This window comes from Cynocephalus volans, chromosome 1 (genome assembly GCF_027409185.1).
Source record: "Cynocephalus volans isolate mCynVol1 chromosome 1, mCynVol1.pri, whole genome shotgun sequence".
Lineage (NCBI taxonomy): Eukaryota > Metazoa > Chordata > Mammalia > Dermoptera > Cynocephalidae > Cynocephalus > Cynocephalus volans.
The window spans coordinates 162151040-162174236 of NC_084460.1; the positions used below are offsets into that span (position 1 = coordinate 162151040).

General features: G+C 33.7%; 1 pseudogene; it reads left to right on the forward strand.

The window, feature by feature from the left end:
* The window catches only part of LOC134362857 (multidrug resistance-associated protein 1-like), an 85780-nt pseudogene that overhangs the window by 15573 nt on the left and 47010 nt on the right, over positions 1 to 23197 (forward strand).

Sequence of the window (23197 nt, forward strand, 5' to 3'; positions counted from 1 at the left end):
ATGTGTGTGTTTAAAATTTTGACAGTACTCAACTCTCATAAGTACTTAAGTACTTCAGATGTTTAACATTTCTTCTTCTTTCTCAATTTTTTTTTATGACGTTCAGGCAACTGATCATTTTCTGTGAACACAGCTCAGATTTTGGCTGGAGTGGCTGTGGTTATGCAATGGCACTTTTTATTGTGTTTTTGCAAACCCTGATCCTTCAGCAGTATCAACGTTTTAATATGCTCACCTCAGCAAAAATTTAAACAGCTGTAATTGGATTGATATACAAAAGGTAAAAAAACTCAAGAAGTTCCCAATTTCTAAATGGCCTACTACCATATATGCTTTTAAAAAAGGGCATTAGAAAAATAGAATATATTTAAAAGTACTTAGGGTATCCTTTGCAAGTACACGTATTTTGGTTTAAAAGAACCGTGACATTAGTGTTGGTTTTATTAGTTGTTCTGTAGGGCCCTCTCCCTCCCCATGTAGTCCCTACAATTGCTAATCAGTCCAAATCCATGAAATTAAGTGATGATCTTTGTCTACTCTTATGTCACTTAACTCCTCCTCAGAAAGTCAAAGAAATTGAATGTTTTTATGGTTGTTTACATTTGTGCATCAATAAAATTTTTATCACAATAACTTCCATTCTGTATAGTGCCTTTTTTTCTTTACTTTATTTTTTCATGCAACAAAGCCATGCATCTCTATACAGCCATTGTCTGCTTCTCTTTCATTCTAAGTCCTGTCCGTAAACTTGTTTGATCTTTATTTCTGGAATAACCTTAAAGTTTAATTTGTCCTTGTTTGAAAATATAATTTTAAATATGACCTCTTTACCATCCAGAGCCTTTTATTTATACCATAATTGTAAACAATTAAAGAGTTTTCTCCCTCCCCTAGTTATCAACCAGTTATTCAATCCACAGATACACTTTGTTCTTACTTTGAACTCTCCTGTAAATTGTGGACTCTTCAAAAATTGAAACAGAATTTACCGGTCATATCCTTATCATCTAAGACAGTGAGTTTTACACATTTTTATAAAAGTTGGATGACTGAGTAAATGAATGAATGAATGAATGAATGAATGAACTCCCATTTTCAAGAAATTGGGGAGAAGTGTAAGTGTAAGTAGTGTGTGAAATTAAGTGCAGATTTTATAAGAGACCAGATGAGCAGGAAATCTACAAGTGTTATATAAAGTTAAGGATGTTTTCACATGGAAACAAAACCTTGAAATGATTTTTAAGAGAGCTATAGAATTTAAATAAGTGGAAAAAAGTATTACAATTTAGGCTGAGCTGGGGTATCAAGTGTTATAGGTCATTTCACCCTATTAGGCCAAAGTGGGGACATGGAGTCATTTTCGCGATCCTGGAATGACCTAGGACCAAATGAGGCAGTAAATGGTAACTGAACTTGCAGCAGAGACTAGCTCTGTAGAGTATATCCCCAAAACACAGTCAGAAAAACTGTCCCAGTCCTGATTCTGCAGCATATGCTGAGGAATCTAACTATGGAGAAAATATATAAAAGAAGCTCGGAATCGGTTTAAATGCTAACACTTGTTTGTGATGTACATATGGAACATGATTTCATTCAGTGATTTGAGCATTGGAGTTTGGGCATGGAATGTGGGTGGATTTACAAGCATGAAAGAGTAAGCTGCCATAAAAGAACACAAGCATTGAAGAGTGGATTTACAAGCCTAAAAGGTGGAGCACAGAGGATTTTTAAAGCAATGAAACTACTCTGTATGATATCATAATGATAAATACATATCACTGTACATTTGTCCAAACCCATAGAATGTATGACACCAAGAGTGAATCCAATTGTAAACTATGGATTTGAGTGATAATGATGTGTCAGTGTAGGTTCATCTGCTATAACAAATGTACCTTTCTGTGGGGGATGTTGATAACTGGTGAGGCCATTGATGTGTGGTGGCAGGGGATATATGGGAACTTTGTACCTCTCTCTTTTCCTGTGAGCATAAAATAGCTCTTAAAAAATAAGAAAAAGTCTTTAGAAAAAGTCTTTAGAAAAAACAAAAAAAGAGGCTGGCTGGTTATCTCAATAAGTTAGAGCACAGCCTGATAACAAGGTCATGGGTTTGGATCCCCATACTGGCCAGTTGCAAAAAAAAAAAAAAAAAAAAAAAAAAAAGTGGACTGCAGTAGAAATAAAAAGGGAAATCAAGAGTCCTGTGTGAGTCCATCACAAGTACAAAGAGACCCTGGAGATAATGTAAGTAAGAACAGTGACTATAGGGGAGAGACTTAAGGTTTCCTTAGAGATTGTTTAAGAACAAGGGCAATGATACAGTCAATCCTATTCAGTGGATCCTGATACAGTGATTACAGTTTAATACCAGACACAAGTCTCTCTCCATGGGGTTAATTGGGGTTGTTAAATTTCCTTTCTCTTTCACAGCTTTTAGGATTCTAATTTGCATATATTTAGATATCTTTAAGATCCTAAGTGGCTCTCGTAGAGGACACCAGATGACAAATATTCATCTGAAATTGGTTCTACTTCATCAGGGACTTGTTTCTAGAGTGGAGCAAAGCTTGTCTTAGACTCTTTTTTTGATGAGGAGTAGAGGTGTCAGGACTTATTTGTTCCTTATCCATCCATATGAGTACTGTTGGTTTGGAATAAAGTTCAGGGAATATCATTTTTACGTTTGCTGGGAGAAACACAGGCCTCCTTCCCTAGATCACTATAAGACTCTGTGGGTCTCAAAACTCAGGTTTTGTTACCCCTTAGATCACAAAGCAGCATCAGTTTATCCTGGTCTTTATGTGGGCAGTCTGGGGGGCATTTCTCCATCAAACACCATCCAATAGAAATGTTGTTAATTTTAAAAATGTTCTGTATCTGCACTTTGCCATATGGTAGCCACTAGTCACATACGGAGTTTGAGCCCTTGAAACGTGACTAGTATGACTAAGGAAATAAATTTTTAATTTTAATTAATTTAAATGTAATAACCACACCTGGCTAATGGATATCATATTGGACAGTTCAGTGTCTAGAAGGTCTCCATTTGTAGTTTAAGGGTTTTATCTTACTTTAATTATGGTAATTATAAAACACAAAGAAAACTGATAAAGTTAAGTTGCATTCTTTAAAGTAGATATACTTAAGGATGGTCAGGAGGAGAGAGGAAGAATTCAAATCCTGCACTAAGAATTAGAAAAAGAATCCTGGCATACTTTTAGGCACAAAAAGGAATTGAAGAAGAATAAATTCTTATAAATGTCATGAGGTCTCCTCTTTAGATACACCAATGTCTTCTACAACTGGTCGAGGATCATGGAAATAGGAATTTTAGCACCCTTCCAGGTGTACATTATATGATATGTATGAACTCCAGCTAAGATGGTCAGGAAAAGTTTTACAGTTAATATTGCGTGATGTGGGTCTGAAGGGTGTACTATATAATGCAAAGGCTCTGCTGTTCCAATAATGAGGAAAAAGAAAGTATGGAAATGAGTACAAGGTCTGGTCAAAAAATGGTGAATAGATTAATTCAGCTAGAGACAGTGTTTCATGTATAGAATGGTAAAGAGATGTAGCAAAGATAGAAGGGATTGCTTTTTCAATCTTTTTGTTTTTTTTAAAGAACCTTGAAAGATGCATTGTAAAAACGTACTTTAATTCTGTAGGGAGTTGGGACTCAGTTGGATGATCAGGACAAAAGGATCGAAAACAGATGGGCCTGGAAAGAACTAAAGCTTTAAAGTTATTGTAATAGTTCAAGAAATAACGATATGAAGTAGAACCATAGCAATGAGTCTAGAAAGAAGCAAATATACAAAAAGAAAGAATGTGAAATTGCAAAACAAATTTAACCATCAGGTAAAATGAAATATTAGTGAATTGAATTCAGTGATCATCGAAATATTTCTAGTCACTAGGAAGGGTTTGTGAGGCTTGCAAATATATCTGATTTATCTGGTTGTCCTTAGAGCACAATTCAAAAAGTGAAATGAGTAAGGTTTTGAAAAGAGGTGAGTTACACAGTTGTGCTTTATGTGTGTGTGTGTGTCCTAGGATTCATATGATATGAAAATATACGAAAAAATCTAAAACTTGGATAGAATTTAAAAATAAGAGTTTCTCAGAAAAGTGATCATGATGATAATATACCTGGCTCATTTTCATTTTGATTGAGGAGGCTTATAAACTCTCAAACTTTTTACATTGTTTTAGATATTAAAGGTGGAGTCCTTTCTTTTTATCAAAGTCACACTTTTCTTTTATCGGGTAAAATACTTTCTCTCAAACAATTCTAGAAATGTTGCAACCATCCACTGAAATTGTGGTGTGCATTGCAGTATTCTTTCAAATTGTTTCATCTAATAAAAAAGCAGTTTAGATTGTATAATTTGGCAATAAATGTTAACTAAATTGACCTTCGTGGTTTGCGAATTTTGTCCTTTACAAAAATAAAGATTTATTTGGCAGAAAAAAATTATTGAAAGAAGTCAGTTCTCCTAATGTTAAAAATGCAGTGCAAACAATGTTCAATTATATGATGCCCTTTAGTCTTTTCTTCAGTATTCTGAAAGCAACTCATTCTTTTCTTTTGTCATTGTAAGAACGCTTAACATGAGATCTATCATGTTAACACATTTTAAGTGTAAAACACATTATTGTTGACTATAGGCACCATATTGTACAGTAGATCTCTAGAGCTTATTCATCTTACTTATCTGAAACACTGTATCTGTTGATTAAACTCATCAGTTTTCCCTTCCTCCAGTTCCTGGTAACCACCATTCCCGTCTTTGATTTTATGAATTTGACCATTTTAAATACCTCATATAAGTGAAACCATGTGGTATTTGTCTTTCAGTGCCTGGCTTATTTCACTTAGCATATTGTCTTTGAGGCCCTTTCATGTTGTCACATATTGCAGAATTTCCTTCTTTTTTAAGGCTGATTAGTAATTTCTCCAAAGAAGATATACAAATGGCCAAGTTATATGAAAAATGTTCATCATCACTAATCATCGGGAGAATAAAAATCAAAGACATTATGAGATATCACCTCACACCTTTTAGGATGTCTATTATTATTAGGAAAAAAAAAAGAAGAAAGAAAGTATTGGCAAGGATATGCAGAAATTGGGACCTTTGCGCACTGATGGAAAGAATAAAAAATGGTGCAGCCACCGTGAAAAACAATATGGAGGTTCCTCAAAAAATTAAAAGTAAAACTGCCATATGATCCAGCAATCCCACTTCTAGGACGTCCAAAAGAATTAAAGTCAGGATCTCCAAGAGACATCTGCACTCCTGTGTTCATTGCACCACTATTCAGAATAGCTAAGATGTGGGAACAACCTAAATGTCTATTGGTAGATGAATGGTAGAGAAAATATGGTATCTACAAACAATGGAATACTATTCAGCAAGTAATTTTTAAAATGTATTTTCTCTTGTTCATTGAAGAAAATATGTTCAATGTATAAAACATGAAAGAGAAAATAACAAGCATCTATAATTCTAGACTCCAAAGGTAAGCATTGGTGTATTTCTTCCAATATTTATTTTTCCAAGTATACATATGTATGAGAGTATTTCAAAAAGTTCATGGAAAAATATAATTGAAAGATAATACAATTCCTTCTATGAACTTTTTGAAATACTCTCATGTATATGATTTCTTTTTTTTTTTTCCTTGGGGGGATTTGTTTTCTAAAATTTACATGACATTGTAAACATCTTTTTTGAATGTTTTATTTTGCCTTTTTTGTTCAAAAATTGGGCATCTCATCAGTGTAACTCTAGTCATACTTCTAACAGTTACATAATCTATCTTGTGTCTGTAAACAAAATTGATTCAGCCCTTATGGGCAATGCTGCAAAAAAAATCTTTGCCATGCAAAGATATCTGTGTTTTTGTCCCAGGAGTAGAATTTCTGGGCTTAAAGATGTGTAGACATAATCTTAATCTTAATAGTTATTTTTCAAAAGATCTGGAACAATTTGTATTTCCAATGGACGGTTATTCAAGTACCTCCTCCTTGGTATCCATTGCAACATTGTCTTCTGATATTAGGTATGACAGAGATAGCTGCAGCCAATCCCCCAACTCCACCCACCATTTTAGGATCATCTGTTTCATTTTGATTTTTCCCTGTCTGGGTGCTTATCACAATTTCTTTTTATCCTTAGAATTTATAAATTTCAACAAAATAAGTAGAGGTGCTGTTTTCTAATTAATTTGGCTGGTATTTCTTGGCTACTTTGGTTTGAAATCTTTCACTCAGAGAAAGTGTTTTCTATTCTTTTCTTTAATGATTTCTTCTTATTCTCTACTTGTGAAATAATAGTATGCATATATATTATATATACTTAATATATTAGTATATAAATTAAAATGTTTTGCTTCTCTTTTTACAGGTCCTACTTTTATCAAATGCTTCTCAAAAAATTTTTTCCACTGGGGAAAATATTAACTTGATGTCAGCAGATGTGCAGCAGCTCATGGACTTGTCAGCAAACCTCAGTCTTCTCTGGTCAGCCCCTTTTCATATCCTGATGGCCATATCTCTCCTTGGGCAGGAGCTGGGTCCAGCAGTGTTAGCAGGGGTGTCAGTCCTTGTGTTTGTTATACCAGAAAATGCTTTAGTTGCAACTAGAGTAAAAAAGCTGAAGGTAAGAGAATGACTGCCTCATTTTACATGTGTCAAACAGAAGCTGAGTTTTCTGACTTGAGTTGACAGTAACAATCTAGCTAATTCTCTATACATGAAAAATAAAGGTTGTAAATGGAAACCATCCAGATTTATCATTCATTCATTCAGTATTCACTGGACATCTATCCTGTGCTGGTCACTGTTGTAGGAACAAGAAGTACTGAGGAGTTCCAGCTCTCCTGGGGCTAGTGGGGGAGACAGGCATGAGCAAGTAAATAAACATATAGCATCATGTCTTGTGGTAATTTGCATATGAAGAAAAACAAATAAGGAAAAGGCGATAGAGAAACAAAGGGTGCCATTTTACCTACAGGGAAAGGAAAATCCTCAGGAAGGAAATGATATATCAGCAGAATAAAGGAGTAATCTGTCTGGATGTCTGAGGAAAATATATACCAAGCAAAGGGAACAGTATGTGCACCGCCTAGAGGTAAAGGCATGCTGGGTTGTCTACAGAGTGGGAAGGGCTGATAAGCTAAGGTGAGCAAGCATGCAGCAGTGGACAAGAAATGCTTCCCTGAGCACTCGGGCAGTCTTTCTCCTTACTATCAATATGTTTTGACATCTGCCATGTGTCAGACAGTGTGTGCTATGCTGTACTGTAGGAATGGAGAAACAGCATCGCTCACTGCACTGAAGGAAAGCACACCCTGGGGAGGAAGACAAATGATTTCAGATATTCAATACCCTGCACAGATGCAGTTGTATTCTGAAAACACAGTTTATTATTTAAGTGGACTAAAGATTAACAAAATCTATTTACTGACATGTAAATGTGTCAATCATATACTAGAGGAAAAAGCAAATTAAAGAAATACATATGTTGGCATATATGTGTTTGTATATATACATACACATATGTACATATATGACTAGTATCATCAGTCCAGCTTTTAAATGTGAATATACCTATGTACATGTGTAATGACAGAGAGATAAATAAATGAAGCCATATGGCTACAAATGGATTTGTATGCACATAGAAATAAACTAAAGATAAAGCACCACTCTTTTAAGAATAGTTACCTGTGGAATGGAGTTAGACAGAAGAAGGGGAGATTTTTACTTATTATTTTAATACATTTAAGTGATGAAAATTTATACCTTCTTTTCTATATTTTTAATTTTTCAAATCAAAAATGACTAGTCTATAAAGATGAAAACTAGAAAATAGCATATAATTATATACTTCTAAAGGAGAAGTATTAAATACACTAGTGTTTAGAATAACAGGTTTGTTTATAATTACAATGACTACTTTTAAATTAGTTTTCTTTTTAATGTTGTGAATTTTAAATAATGCTATTTAAAATCAACTTATTAGCCACAGAAATACACCCTTAATCTAGGGTCCTAAAGCCTTCAAAGAGACTTCAGTATTATGTGCAAATATACCAAACAGAAAATATGCCTTTAAATCACACAAACTATTATGGGTATTAACATGTAAATATGTTCTTTATAAAATATAGAAATATTTATTATTACAAAAATATAAAGTGGCAATGCTAGTGGAGGAAACCCTTAAGAACCGATACCCAAACAATGATAGTACAATATAGTATAATTGCTAAATATTTAAATAAATGTATATTAATTACACAGTATTTATTTTTAAAAAGAGCTGGTAGTTGAAAATATAAATTTGAAGTACTCTAATTTCCAAATAATTAATAAAACTTATTATTTTTATTTTTATTTCTGTGATGTTTCTGTTACAAATACATAAATATATATATAATATACATATATATAGGTAGTTGGTGCAGTTTTTGAAAATTTATCCCATTTTAATAGAAAGTGGTGTTATTATTTTATTCAATCTTAAATGAATCACATTTAGGTAACTATTGTATTTTCTAGTATTTTTATCCTGCTTTTATTCTATTGCTGGCTACTTTTAAGTTACCTATTTATAACTATTTTCTAACATTATCAATAGAAAAATATTGTATAAATATTTTAAGATGCTTTGCTCAACTAAATCTTATATAAAATAGAGAAAATGGCTTGTATTTAAAAAATAGCTGAGCCATATAAGTGAAATTATTGTCAACTTTTGACAAATATGCTTTCCATTTCTTTCCATTAAGTAGAAAAGCCAAACAAAGAACAAAGATAAACAGATAAAACTACTCAAAGAAATCTTACATGGGATTAAGGTAATAAAAAGGGACATGCCTTTGATTTGACTATTTAGAGTGTAATAATAAATTAGCCAATAAATGAAGTTTGCACTATTCTCAATATCTCAAAATGATGATATATATATATATAATTGCTGGGAGGGGATTTCAGAGTTCAAATATGTAAGAATTCTTATTGCTAAAATAGTATTTAAATGTAAAGACAAATAAAATGCAGGCATTTTTGTTGTTGCTCAAGCAACAATTAATCACAAATATCCTAGATACACAATATTACATAATTTAAGGAATTACATGGAAGAGATGGGATGAAGTAGGCAAAAGTGACAACAGCATTGTCATCAGCATAAAGGCAGATTTATATGAGGAAAGTGGCAAGATGTCATTTAGGCTCTTTTATGTGGGATAGAAATAATCATATAAGTGCTATTCTACAAAAGGTATACTGCAAATTATTTTTTCTCTAGGAAAGTTACCCCACCTGTGGTGCTAATATTTTCTCCTCAGTAAAATGAGTGAAACCTCATGAACTTTTACATATATAAAATTTCAAATCCTATTGCTCCTACATTGTGCTTTATCAGATTTTTCTAAGGGTCAAAATATGCAAAGCCCACATGGAATTTCTTTCTGGCATTGACAATTGCATAGGAAATTCCCTCTATCTGGTGCATCTATTATTATATACACTTGATATACCCATAATATGTACAGATTAATTCACTTTAGAATCAATAAATGCTCTGCTGTATTGAGCTATGTAGGACTTTCATAAAATTATAAGTTACTGAAGTGAAAGAAATTATTAGATTAAAGATATCTTGAAAAGGGACTAATACCCACTAATTTATCTGACATTAAGCCTTAAGTTGCTCTGAAATTTAGCTCAGATTATTAAATAAGGTCACACATTCCAAAGCAACATAATCTGAATACAACTCTTAGTGAGTAAATTGATAGCCCTTGCACCCCCAAAAAGTATGACAATATATGTTTGTTTTAGGTATTAAATATTGATATTTGCACAAGGAAATTTGTATTATTACTAAGACTGGTACAGTGTAGGTAAAATAGAAAAACATTTCCTGTGGGTCTGAGCAAAGTCCAAGACTTGAAATAGCAGACTCAGCAGGGACTAGGCTAGAAAATCGTTAGTAGTCAAATGACAATCAATTAGTGTAGTTTAAATGTACAAGCAGTCGGCACCCTGGAGGTCTGATAACAGGTGCCATGAGGCCGCTCTCTGATAATACTGCTGGGAGCTATATTTATTGAACATTTATTGAACATTTTCTATGTGTCAAATCCTCACTTTATATCTGTTTCCTCATGTAATTCTTATAGACCCTTAGAAAAAGATTTCTCAGCCCCATTTTACAAATTAGGAAACAAAGACTTAGTAGTTAAGTGTCATGTCTAAGTTTACAGAGCCAGTGAGAGTACATTAGGATTCTCCAGAGAAACAGAACCAATATGAGATTATTTACACTGTCGTTTCTTGGTATCCATGGGGAATTGGTGCCAGGACCTCCTGCAGATACCAATAGCAGTGGATGCTCAAGTTCCTTACAGAAAGTGGTGTAGTATTTGCATATAAGCTGTGTACATCTTTCCATAACCCTTAAATCATCTCTAGATTTCTTATAATGCCTGATGTAATGTAAATGCTGTGTAAATAATTGTTAAACTGTATTTTGAAATTTCGTGTTATTTTTATGGTTGTATTGTTATTTATTTGGATATTTTTGATCCATGAAAATGAGATGCAGAACTTGTGGATACGGAGGGCCAACTGACTGTATACGTAAAGGGGAGAGGGGTAGGGAAGATTTATTTTAAGGAATTGGCTCATATGATTGTGGGGGCCGGTGAGTCTGAACTTTGTAGAACTGTCCAGGAGGAGGAAGTGATGCTGTCTGAAGGCAGTCTGGAGGCAGAATTCCTTCCTCTGGAGGGATTCCTCAGTCTTCTTTCTTAAAGCATTCAACTGATTGGGTGAGGCCCACCACACTATGGAGGGTAATCTGCTTTACTCAAAGTTTACAAATTCAGATGTCAATCATATCTAAAAAATACCTCCACTGCAACATCTAGACTGGTGTTTGACCAAACAACTGGGAACTATAGCCCAGTCAAGCAGACCCATGACATTAAACATCACAAAGAGACAGAACTGTGATTTGAATGTAGCTCTATCTCACTTTAAAATCTATGTGGTGAGCCAGTGTATGACCTTGCTCCCTTACAGTTTCTGTCTGAGAAAATAGTTTACAATCTCAAAACGCTAATCATCTTTCAGACAATGGCTTGAAGTCCCAAGACATGGCTCTTGAAGAAACGGGGAAGCCAGAGAGAAGAGCTTAGCTATGAAGAAAAGAGGGGTAGGGAGAAGTGAGAATTGGACTACCAGGAAGAATGACAGGATTGAGCTAGACAGAAACTGGAATGAAGCTTGTGCCTAGAGTTGGAACATTGCCCCAGTCTGGCTCAGAAACAGATACTGTTGAGTAAAAGGAACATAAGACTGGGAAATGGTGATTCCCTCGTCTTATACCTCCCCCCCCCGCTCCAAAACCCATAATTCTAACTAGTAGTATCAATTTACTTTTCTTTATGGGTGTTCCATTCTTTTTAACCTTCACAAATGTATGTGTGTGTGTATGCATGTATGGTATGTGTTTGTATGTATGCATTTTTTTCTCCTATGATATTGACTACCAAATATTCATTATTTTATTCCTTTACAGATTCTCAAACTTTGTGCATGGGAACCCTCCTATGAAAATAAGATTATTGAAATTTGAGATCAGGAATTGTAATTTCAAAAATCAGCTAGGTATCCTGCTGCATTTTCTATGCTGACATTAACGTGCTTACCATTCTTGGTGAGTGTATACAATACTTCCTCTTTTTATTTTCAAATTTGTTTTATAGATTTACCTCCAAATTACTTGGAATTAAGGTGTATAAAGTGAAATATTCCCTATCTGAATTAAAATTTTTAAGAAATGCATTAATTAATTTATGTAGATTAGTGAACAAAAGTTTTAAAGAAGGGAAAACATTACATATGCTCTCATTGGTTGTATTTTTTATATTTTACTTCTTTGTAAATTTCTTAGAGATTGAACATATGTCTAATTCTTAAAAAATATAATTTAAATTTTACCGTTTTATTCCAGCTCTAAATTTTGATTTATATGATTAGTCCTTTTTAAACAGACCCCAATGGCACATTAAATGGAGCTAGGAAGGGAAGTAACATTTTTTGACTATTTTTACTGCATACTAGACAATTTCTATATATTGTCTTATTTCATTCTCACAATAATAAATGTTATTTCTTTCATTTCATTTCACAAAAGAAAATAGAAGTCCATAGTAGTTTGGAAACATCCTCAAAGTTAGAGAATTAGCATTTGGAAGTTAATTGATATGAAGTGAGGTCATTCTTTTTCTATCACACCATGTAAACATCGGGAATCCCGTGCTATTTAAACTACAGTATAATTGCATCAGAGTATGAAAGAGATATGCAAACACCAAAAGATAAGAAAACCGCATGTAATTGGGGCATTAATTTTAGTCAAAGTTACCACTCTGGGTGATGATGGGAGTCAGGGGAAGTTCTGTATGTCTCCCTTGTTTATTTAAACAAACGTGGATATTATGGAAGTGAAAACAATATTTGTATTTGGAATACTTTGATAAAAATGTCCAAGAAGCATATGCTTAAGCCAGCACTATGTACATAATAGTCAATACATTCTCATGCATAAATGAACTTTCCTGCCTTTTCTCAATGAAACTTATAAGAGCAAATATAAATCTTATCAGCTATGTTTTATTTATATCTTCTACAGTTAATCTTATGACATAAGGACAGCATAATTATTACATATAAGTCAGAATATATGTACACACAACTGGAAAATAGGTTTACATAAAACTTCTCCATTTTAAAGAAAATATGAGCTGGTATACATTTTAAATGAGAATAATAACACTAGCAAAAATGTAAGTCTTTAAAAAAAGCTGGGCCATATGATCTCAAGGTTGTCTGAGATACACGATTATATGATGTATACTAAACATACATTTTATATATTTCAGTAAGAGTCCTGAATTTCAGTAAACAAAAAAATATTAAATTTTTTCCCTTATTTTTGAGATGGTAACACATAATGCTGTTAGCAGTGAATATTTGAGGAAAATCACAAAAATCTATTTTTTAGGTATCTCTGGCAACCTTTGGTTGTCTCTTACTGGATGAAGGAAACATTTTAACAGCCACAAAAGTGTTCACATCTATGTCTTTGTTTCATATTTTGAAGATTCATCTGTTTTGATTTACCAGTGGTGATATCAACTGTGGTCCAGGTATGTCCAGAATATCCCTAAATTAAGAATCATTCCTCTACTGAAATCTATGCTTTTGGACATTTTGTCTTTTTTCTCTCCTTATTTCACTTTTTGTGGTTGTTTAACATTGCATTCAAAATTAGTCTCCCCGAATTAATGCGTAAACAGAACATTATTGATTGAAAGGAATCGTGTCTTCCTCACTTATGCTTTTCTCTCATCAAAGTGACTTTTAAATATATATTATATTTTTTCCCTTGTTAAGTTGTAGTTTCTTTTACTTAGCTGTTTGAAAACTGGTGTTAGACACTATGCCATCACAGCCATTTTCTGTTTTCAACTGAAAATTTATAATTAAGTGCTTTATACGAAGCTGTATCTGAATGTTTTCTCAAGGTTCAGCAGTATTTCACCTGTGCTGAAAAAATAAGCAGGGAGAAAAGTGCATAGTTAATAATCAGTCTGGCAACAAACCGTGTGTGAGATATCTGGTTCAGACTGCTTTTAGTTGTAGTTCTCAATCTCTGGAGGCTGCTTAGATACTACAATGAGTAGAAGGTTGCTAAAACCACAGGGAATCCAAAAAAGTGAGTCCCTTGATTCTTTTGTCCTGAGATTTACTCGGTTAAATTTTTTGCATGTCACATTTGGGTTGTCTGGGCATCTTCCCTTGACTCATTCTCGTCAAGTCTGGGTCGATAAACAAAGTGTATCTTTGCTTATTGGAATCAACTCTTTGATTTATGAAATTTTTCTTTATTATATTTTATTAGTATTTGAATAAAGTGTAACATAATTGAATAATAAATACCAATGATGCTATTTTTGTTACATACCTTTTTTATATTGTTTTTCTTATAATAACCAACAGAGGGCATAGAGGTACTATTGATGTGATGCTTTTAACACTTGTTTTCACAGCACAGTTTAAAGAAAATGTCAATTCTTAGAGTAACAGTTTTGCTTTGCTTTTGAAATTATAATTTAGCTAAAGGTCTGGTATCTCAAAGTGTTCTTCAACCTTTATCAGTACACTGCTGCCTTCATTTAATTAATAAGGAAAACAATTGTTCAAAGGGAAAAAATAAAATAATAATGATAATAATAATGATTTAAAAAGCTATTATGTACTGGTATGACATGCTTGGTAAACAAACCACAACTCAGTCACATCTCATCTGTTAACCACAGAAGTCTCCAAGCACAAAGTAAATAAAAATGTACTTGAGATTTTATGTAAGTGAGTTTCAGGAAAAATAATGTGATTTTATTTATCTTAATAGTAGCAAAACATGCTATAGCTATTTTACTAAAATTGAATTTTATTATAACCAAAACCCTGGTTTTGTTTATTGTCAGAAGCAGAATTCATTCATTAATCTTGAAGTTGCTTTTTAAAACTTATCTATCTTACCCATGAGATGTCACTTCACACCTTCTGGGATGGCTGTAATCAAAAAGTCAAAAAATAAGTATTGATGAGGATGGTGAGAATGTAAATTGGTACAGCTGTTATGGAAAACAATACAGAGATTCCTCAAAAAATTAAAAGTAGAACTAATAACATATGATCTCCTGAGTATACAGATGGTCCCCGACAGACCATGGTTCAACTTAGGAGTTTTCAGCTTTACAATGGCTATGGCTTTATCGGTATGAAACACCATCATAAGTCAAGGACATCCATATTTCCAAAAAATAAAATAAAATCACTGTTCTGGAAGGGATATATCCACTCCCACATTCACTGCAGCATTATTTACAATAGTCGAAATCTAGAAATTATATGTTTGTGGAAGGATGGATGAGTAAAGAAATTGTGGTATGTATACTAATGGAATATTATTCATCCTTAAAAAAGAAGGAAATCCTATAATTTGTGACAACATGGATGAACATTATGCTAAGTGAAATAAGCCAGACAGAGAAAACAAATACTACATGATCTCACCTATATGTGGAATCTGAAAAAGTTCAACTCAAAGAAGCAGAGTAGAAGGGCGGTTACCAGGGTTGGGGGGTGAGGAAAATGAGGAGATATTGATTAGAGTGTACAAACTTTCAGTTATAAGATGGACAAATTCTGGAGACCTAGTGTCCAGCATGGTGACTAAAATTAATAATAATGTACTGTATACTTGAAATTTGCTAAGAAGTCGTTCTTAAGTATTTTCACCACACACAAAAAAGAGGTAATTATGTGAGTTGAAGGATATGTTAATTAGCTTGATTGTGGTAATTGTTTCACTACATATTTGTATATCAAAACATCACATTGTATACCTTAACTATGTACAACTTTTATTTGTCAATAACACCTCAATAAAGGTGGGAAAAACTAATTTTTCTATAATTATTGATTAACCAGTCATAGTTTTTCTAGAATAATGAAGAATTTTTGTTTCTTCTCCTCATGCCTTCATGCATAGATGGTATTTATTTCGATCTTTGATTCTTGAAACTGCTCTTTCTCTTTAGAGACACACTTATTTATAACATTAAAATGATTCAGGGGCCGAGCCCGTGGCGCACTCGGGAGAGTGCAGCGCTGGGAGCGCGGCGACGCTCCCGCGGCGGGTTCAGATCCTATATAGGACTGGCTGGTGCACTCACTGGCTGAGTGCTGGTCACGAAAAAGACAAAAAAAAATAAATAAATAAAAATAAAATAAAATGATTCAGACTATGCTTGCTGAATATTTATATCAACATCTTAAATTTCTACCCAAACATTTTAATCATGGTGTAAATCACAATAAATGCTTTTCAGTTTGAGTTCAATTTGAACCCCGTGTAAACTCCATGTTTATTTTGATAGACAAGGATATCACTGGGTCGTTTGGAAGACTTTCTCAACACTGAGGAGCTTCTGTCTCAAAATATTGAAACAAACTTCATAGGAGATCAGCACTTCTTTGCATTCAATATTTATTTGACTTCCTGATTGCAAGTAGTTGGTCCTAAAGTTAAGTCATTGTTTTTGTTTTTCTTCCTAGATCATGCCATTGAATTTACAAATGCTTCTTTCTCCTGGGATAAAACAGGGATTTCAGTACTTACAGAGTAAGTTGTGGTTTGGGGAAAATTAAAAAACTAGTTAGTAGTGGGTTCTATAATGCCCTATATTTTTATTTTTTAGAGGTTTTTTAAGAAAGTAAATATATTGAAATTAATAAGACTTTTTTTTAGCTTCTCTGTGCACCTTTTGTTTTCATGCTGATTTTACTGTCCTTTATTTCTATTCATTTTATTTATCTGCAGCACTTGATTGTTCATGTGCTGCTTGTGCTTTGGAAGGCTAGGTGTTTGTGGAATAATGTGAAAAGCAACCATGTCAGGGATGATACTCAGTGCTGTGTCCAGTACTTATCTAGGAATATACACTAAAAACACCTGTAACAAGAAGTTTCTACATCATCTCCCTCCTTTTCTTGTCATGCAGCTTGAACATAAAGTTCCAGAAGGAGCTTTAGTGGCTGTTGTAGGTCAAGTTGGGTCTGGAAAATCATCTGTGCTTTCTGCCATTCTGTGGGAAATGGAGAAACTTATGAGAGTAGTCCAAAGAAAGGTACGATCAACAATACATTCTTTCAACATCTCCTAGTGTAAGAGGTTGTAGCCAACTAGTCGTTAGTGTCAATAAGAATTTATCAAATTTAATTGAAAGTGCAAGTATTTAATGGGCATTTCTAGTTTATAACAAATGTTTCAATTTCCATAGAATTGATTAGCTATGGATGGATTAGTAACAGAAGTCTGTCCTCCAAATACTTCAGCAAATCATTTATAAATGCTTACAGTAATTGTTTGATGGTATTAACTGAATTGCAACCAATTACAGAGAAATGAATGTGATTTGTATGGTAATTTGATTAAGTTTCTAATTACCTTTCATTGCAAGGTTTCCTAAGTAACTATGGCCACTCCATTTCTAAGAAGTCTTGTAACTGCTCATGGGTAGAATCTTTGACAAAATAAACCTCAAAAAAATAATATTAATAGCTTACATTTATGATTTAGCCTTTGCACTGTGGATTCACACATTTATTCTATTCTTAAGGATCCATAAGAATAAGAAAACAACAATTTTTTAACCAGCTGTTTCTTTATTGAAAGACTAGACAATGAATTGGTTCTTTTTGTTTGTTTATGGCAGTGAGGCCGTTAAGGGGATCTGAACCCTTGCCCTTGTAACACCAGGCTCTAACCAATGGAGCTAACTGGCAAGGGCCTAAATGAGCCTTTCCTTAGACCTAATTAACTCTTAGGTAAAATACTAGCCCAATTCTTCTTCCTCACCTCTGACAAAATGGAGAAATTCTTTGTACCTGAGACCAGCTTCTGTTCACACTTACTTTTTTTCTTCTCTGGGAAAAATCAACTCTAATTCCTTTTATCTTTCCTCATAATATATCTTGCTTCATGTTCTTAGATCTTTCCTAATTTCACTCTTTTAGTGATTTTTCTTTATTCTTTTTTCTCTCAGTATTACTGTTACCTAGTTTAGGATCAACTATGATTCCTATGATTTTTCAGTTAAGATTACATTTAATGAACACCATTAATTTTTAACCTTATGTATACTGTCTTTGTAACTCTGTGCTCTTCATACTGATTGCAATCACTTATTTCTCTGTAGTTCAAGATGACTGTAACTTTTCCTAGACCAGTGAGTGTTCTTTAGAAACATAATGAGTGTCATCTTAATTTTATTTTCATTTAGTTTTTCAGCTATTTCCACCAACCAATTATTGAACACATACTGTATACCTAGCACTTAGTACCAAGGAAACCAATATGAATAAGATATGCCCTTCATCTTACAGAGTTTGTAGTCTCATGAGAGAAATACCAAGGACAATTAAGGAAAATGATTAATATAAAAAAAGAATCAAAGCATAAACAACATCAAATTCTACTTTGAAGAGTTTAAAAAGAATCAGAAAGAAGATAGCCTTTTATTTGATTTTTGAAAATAATTAGGAATTGATAAAGATAAAAATGATATCGATTCTGGGTTTCAACTAATGTATTAATAATGGTAATGAGCTCAGAAGGCTGGGTGAAGATTGATAAAGATAATGTGCAAAGACCTAGCCTAGTTTCTGGCACAGAATGATCTAGCTCTCTGTGAATATTTATAAATATCATTTCCTTCATTATGATTGCTAAGGCTTTTATGGTAGGATTTAAGGATTATTTCTGGTATCTTTGGGTGTTTGTAATTAAGAAAGTGTTTATGGTAATGTAAAAAAGAAAAAAAAAACCATATAATGTCACTCTAATGTAAAGCAGAGAGGACACCCTTTGTTTATATTAAATAATGGGTGTCCAAGTCAGAAGATATTATTTGTCTCTATAACTTATCACTTTGGCCTTCAGGAAACTTTTGTTCTGGACCAATGGCAAGATTTGAAGTATCACTCTGAATTATTTCCCCAAATATTTTTTATCCTGAATTTATGTGTCATCCTGGTTATCTCTAGTTATGAAACATGACCAACTTAACATTCGGATTTTACAAAGTGCTTTTGTGTACATCTTTCTGTTTTTTAATGTTTCAGATGATCACTTTTTTGAGGCATATTTTATATCACAGTGTTCAAACTCTAAGTCCACCAATTCTCTTTAAGTTTTCTCAAAAAGACTTCCTACTCTTCTCAGTATCAGATGCTCAGACCAGGCACTATTCATGCAGAGTATTCAGTACTCAGTGTTCTTTGATAAAACGTCAGAAATTTGAGACCACTTTTAAATTAGACACATTTTTATTGTAGTTTTATTAAGAACAAAGCAAAAACACATTTTTATTTTTATGTGAGAGGCAAATAATTATCATAATAATAATAAAAGGAAAAATTTACATCTCCGTGAAAATTGGTCAAATGTTTTTCAGCTCCTGTAGTACTGATACAACAAGGCCATACCTCTCAGTGTAGTATTTAGTTTCTGTTTTATATTATATGTCCTTTTTCATGTTTTTCGATCTTTTCTCCTGTGTTCTTTATCCTCTGTTCTGCTTAAATTGCTTAATATGTAGTGAGTATTCAAAATATCTTTCACCCATGGACTGATTTAATATGCTATTCTAATCAAAGATTAGATTATTCACTTCACAGGCAATTTAAGAGCGATTACTTTTGTATTCAAGATCAAGTCTGATCAAAATTATATTATTTTTGATCAAAAGCCACTCTGTGTCTTACATGCTAAACAAAGAAGAATTAAAAGCTAATCTTTGAACTTTAAAGTAGTTGTCAAAATTAAAAGGCTAGTATTTGCATACATGCCTATGTCAAAGAACTTAAGTGTCTGGTATTGTTACAGAGTACACAATAGTCAAAAAACTCCCAAATCAGTGTTTGGATAGTTCATGGAGCAGATTAAAAGGTAGGTCTCTAGTTCAAATGCTGTAGGTTCTTTTCCAGAAAAGACTGGTTAGTTAAGAGGACATTTTATGCAGCAAACTGTCATATATTTAGGAATCACTTCAAGCCATGAAATTATCAAAAAATGAATTTAGGAGCAGTGATTAACATGAAAGATAAAGAGATGTGCTGCCCAGATCCCCCTTCTAGAAAGTACTTGATGCCTAGCTGCAGGAGTAAGATCAGCAATTCACCTCCTTTGGGATTATCCTCACTGCAGATAGTGCCATAGCCCCGGTTCCACTTTTGTACAGCCTAAAACAGGACAACTCTGATGGGAGATATTCCTCCACAGCTCTCTGGAGGGTTGGCCAAAGCTTCGTCAGATATGCATCTCAGTGTGACTTCTCCCTCTACCTAATATCCTTCCTCCTTTCCTTCCACAGAGGTGGGTTCCAAATAAATAACTTGCACCCCAGACCCTGTCTCAGTGTTGTGGACTGAATTGTGTTCCCCCAAAATTCACGTTAAAGTTCTAACTCCCAGTCCGTCATAGGTGACTGTATTTGGAAATGGGGTCTTTAAAGAGTTAATTAAGTTAAAACAAGCTCATGAGATGGACTCTAATCCAATGTGACTGATGTCCTCATGAAAAGAGAAAATTAGGGCACAGATACGTGCACAGAGGGAAGATCACGTGAAGCACAGGGCAAAGGTGGCCAGCTCCAAGCCAAGAAGAAAGATCTCCAAGAAAACTTGCTGATATCTTGATTTTGGACTTCTAGCCTCCAGAACTGTGAGAAAATAAATATCTGTTGTTTAAGCCACCCACTTCCTGGTATCTTGTTACTGCAACCCTAGCAAACCAATACACACCACATCTGCTTCCAGAGAATCGTACCAGAGGCAGATAACTTTGATAAAAGCTACAGTGAAAGTAAATAAGAAGCACAAAGTAATTCATTTGAAGAAAAACCTAGTAAACGTATTCATTATAAGATTAAAATAAGATACTATGATCTATATAATTATGTCTAAAATTTTTCATTTTAAAGCTAAAAGAAGGCAAAACCATGGACTAAATATTTTCCTTTAATGTGGTGCTTGTAACTTCACCTTTCCTTTATTAAGAATATTCCTTTACTTCCTCCTTTTTTTTTTTTTTTTTCCAGGACTAAGGCTGATGTTTCTCAGCAGGCCTGGATTCAGAACTGTATTTTGCAAAAAACATTCTCTTTGGCTCCATCATGCAGAAGCAGTTTTATGAACGAGAATTGGAAGCCTGTGCTCTCCTTCCCTATTTGGAGCAGTTATCAAATGGAGATCAAACTGAGATTGGAGAAAGAGTAAGGAAAATATAATTGATGATCTGCAGGAATAAAATTCCATTCAACTGTGCTAATAAAATGTTCGTAGCCTTTTTACTGAAATCTTGAAGAGCTATGTAACTATAAATTTTAAAAATCAGCATATAATTCCTGTGAAAGACATGGCAGTATTAAGGACAAAAATTATTTATAATTGACTATTTGGAAAACAGATTGAAAATCAGTAGGACATTCTGTTGTTAGTATCCATGTGAGGAAATAAAAGCCCAGCAACTAGATCATCAAACGTTTTTATTTTGGTTGCTGGCACAATGCTGTTTGCTTTCTAATGAGTGGATAATAGTTTTGTTTTTTTTCTGTATCTCGTGTGCACAAAGTACAGGCTAGAACAAGAGCAACAGAGCACCAATCTCCATTCACAAGTCCAGGTTCAAAAGAGGTTCTAAGAGGACTGTTGCTAACATGCCTATCTCATGTTTGCTCACTCCTGCTCAAAAGGAACTTGTTTCTTAATATATTACTCTTTGCTGTATTTTATTTTTGTTGTGTTAATAAATAGACATCATTCTGCTCAGTGTTTTGGAGTTAAACAAATAAACAAAAATGATACTACGAGCTGAAGTATGAACCTGAGAGATTATTCCCAACCTGTGACTCAAATCTCCATTAATTAACCATGAATGCAATAGGAGCCTCTGCCTAGGATTCGTGTGTGCTATGAAGATGAATAAATAGTCCTTACTGAGTGCTCTGAATTTCTGAAAAGAGAATGAGCATAGCATTTGTAGGCATTTTTACTTCTGGCTTCTTGTTATAATCCTATTATATAAATTGATAAATATATAACAAAATTGTAGAAAGTGGAAATATGTAAAATTTAGGATGAACCAAAATTTGCCTTGAAATGAGACTTACTTCATTCATAGTCTGTTACTTCACAGTATTTTCTTAATAGTAATAAAAAGATTTTTTTCCAGCCCCGGGAGTTTTCTGGTATCTTCATCGTTCCTAAGTAAAATGGCACCATAGCTAAAATCATGCAGAAATGTTACTTCTTTTTTTTTAACTTGTTAACATATACATTGAGCAATAGCTGTTAAACGCAATTTCTAAAAATATGAAATATCTGATAGTAGGTAACTGTAAAGAATTTAAAAAGGAAAAAAATCCCAAATAGGAGGTATAGATTTAATATAGGCATTGAATGCTATTGTCATTTTTAATTTCTGCTTTTTATAATTAATTTTTCCCAGTCTGATCTTGTACTTTAAAATAAACACATAATTGAATATTTCAAAGGGAAACAGTTTACAGCTGTTTATGAGATGACCAATACAATGAATGTAGAATTTTTCCTCACTTTTATTTATGTTTTTCTTTGGCATCCTTTGATTGACCACAAAACTTATTGATTTATTATATGCCCTTGTTCTGCTGTCAGGTACACAATGGTGAGCAAGAGACCTATCACTCTGACTTCAAGGGATTTGCAGTTTAATGGACCTCTGCCAATGATATCAATCAATTGTCTTTACCAATATCTATTAATCACCTAGTGTCCAACACTAGGTGTTGGGAATATAAGAATAAACTAAGTAGGAGCTTGTAGGCTAGTGAAAGACATGGATATTGCTAATTCTAGCAATGGGACAAACAGACAAAGCACTACAAGACAGGAAGAGAGAGAATGAATCACTTTACTTGGAATACCAGGTAGAAGGTTGCTTTCAAAAAGCACTTCTTAGCATGAGCAGACTTTAAGCTGAAAAGGGAGGCTGTGGGCTCCACAGAAGAGTGAACAGCCTTGACCCAGTATGAAAGGGCAGGTTAGTCTGGTTTGCAAGCCACAAACACTTGAGGGCCACACTGGGAGAGTGGTTGAAGAGATGAGTTAACACCAGATTATAAGCATCTTAGATTTATACTAAGGAATTTGCTATTGCTTACGAGTGATGGAGAGAGGAAACTGTGGGTATCCAAGGCTTTTAAGCAAGAATTACATAATGACAGGATAGGTGATGACAAGAGAGAGGATGATTGAAGAGAGGAGTGATTGGGTGATTACAGCTAATGTTGATTGTGTCCATACTCAGGGTTGGATTTGTACTAAATATTTTTATGCTCATCTTACTGAATGCTCCCAACAAACCCATGAGTTGGGGTCTGTGATAATCACACACACTCTCACACACACACACCCCACATTGCTTTATATATATTTTTTCATACTTTTCTCTTTTGCTAAACTGTGACCTCCTCGTGACAGAGGCTTTGTTTCACTGAT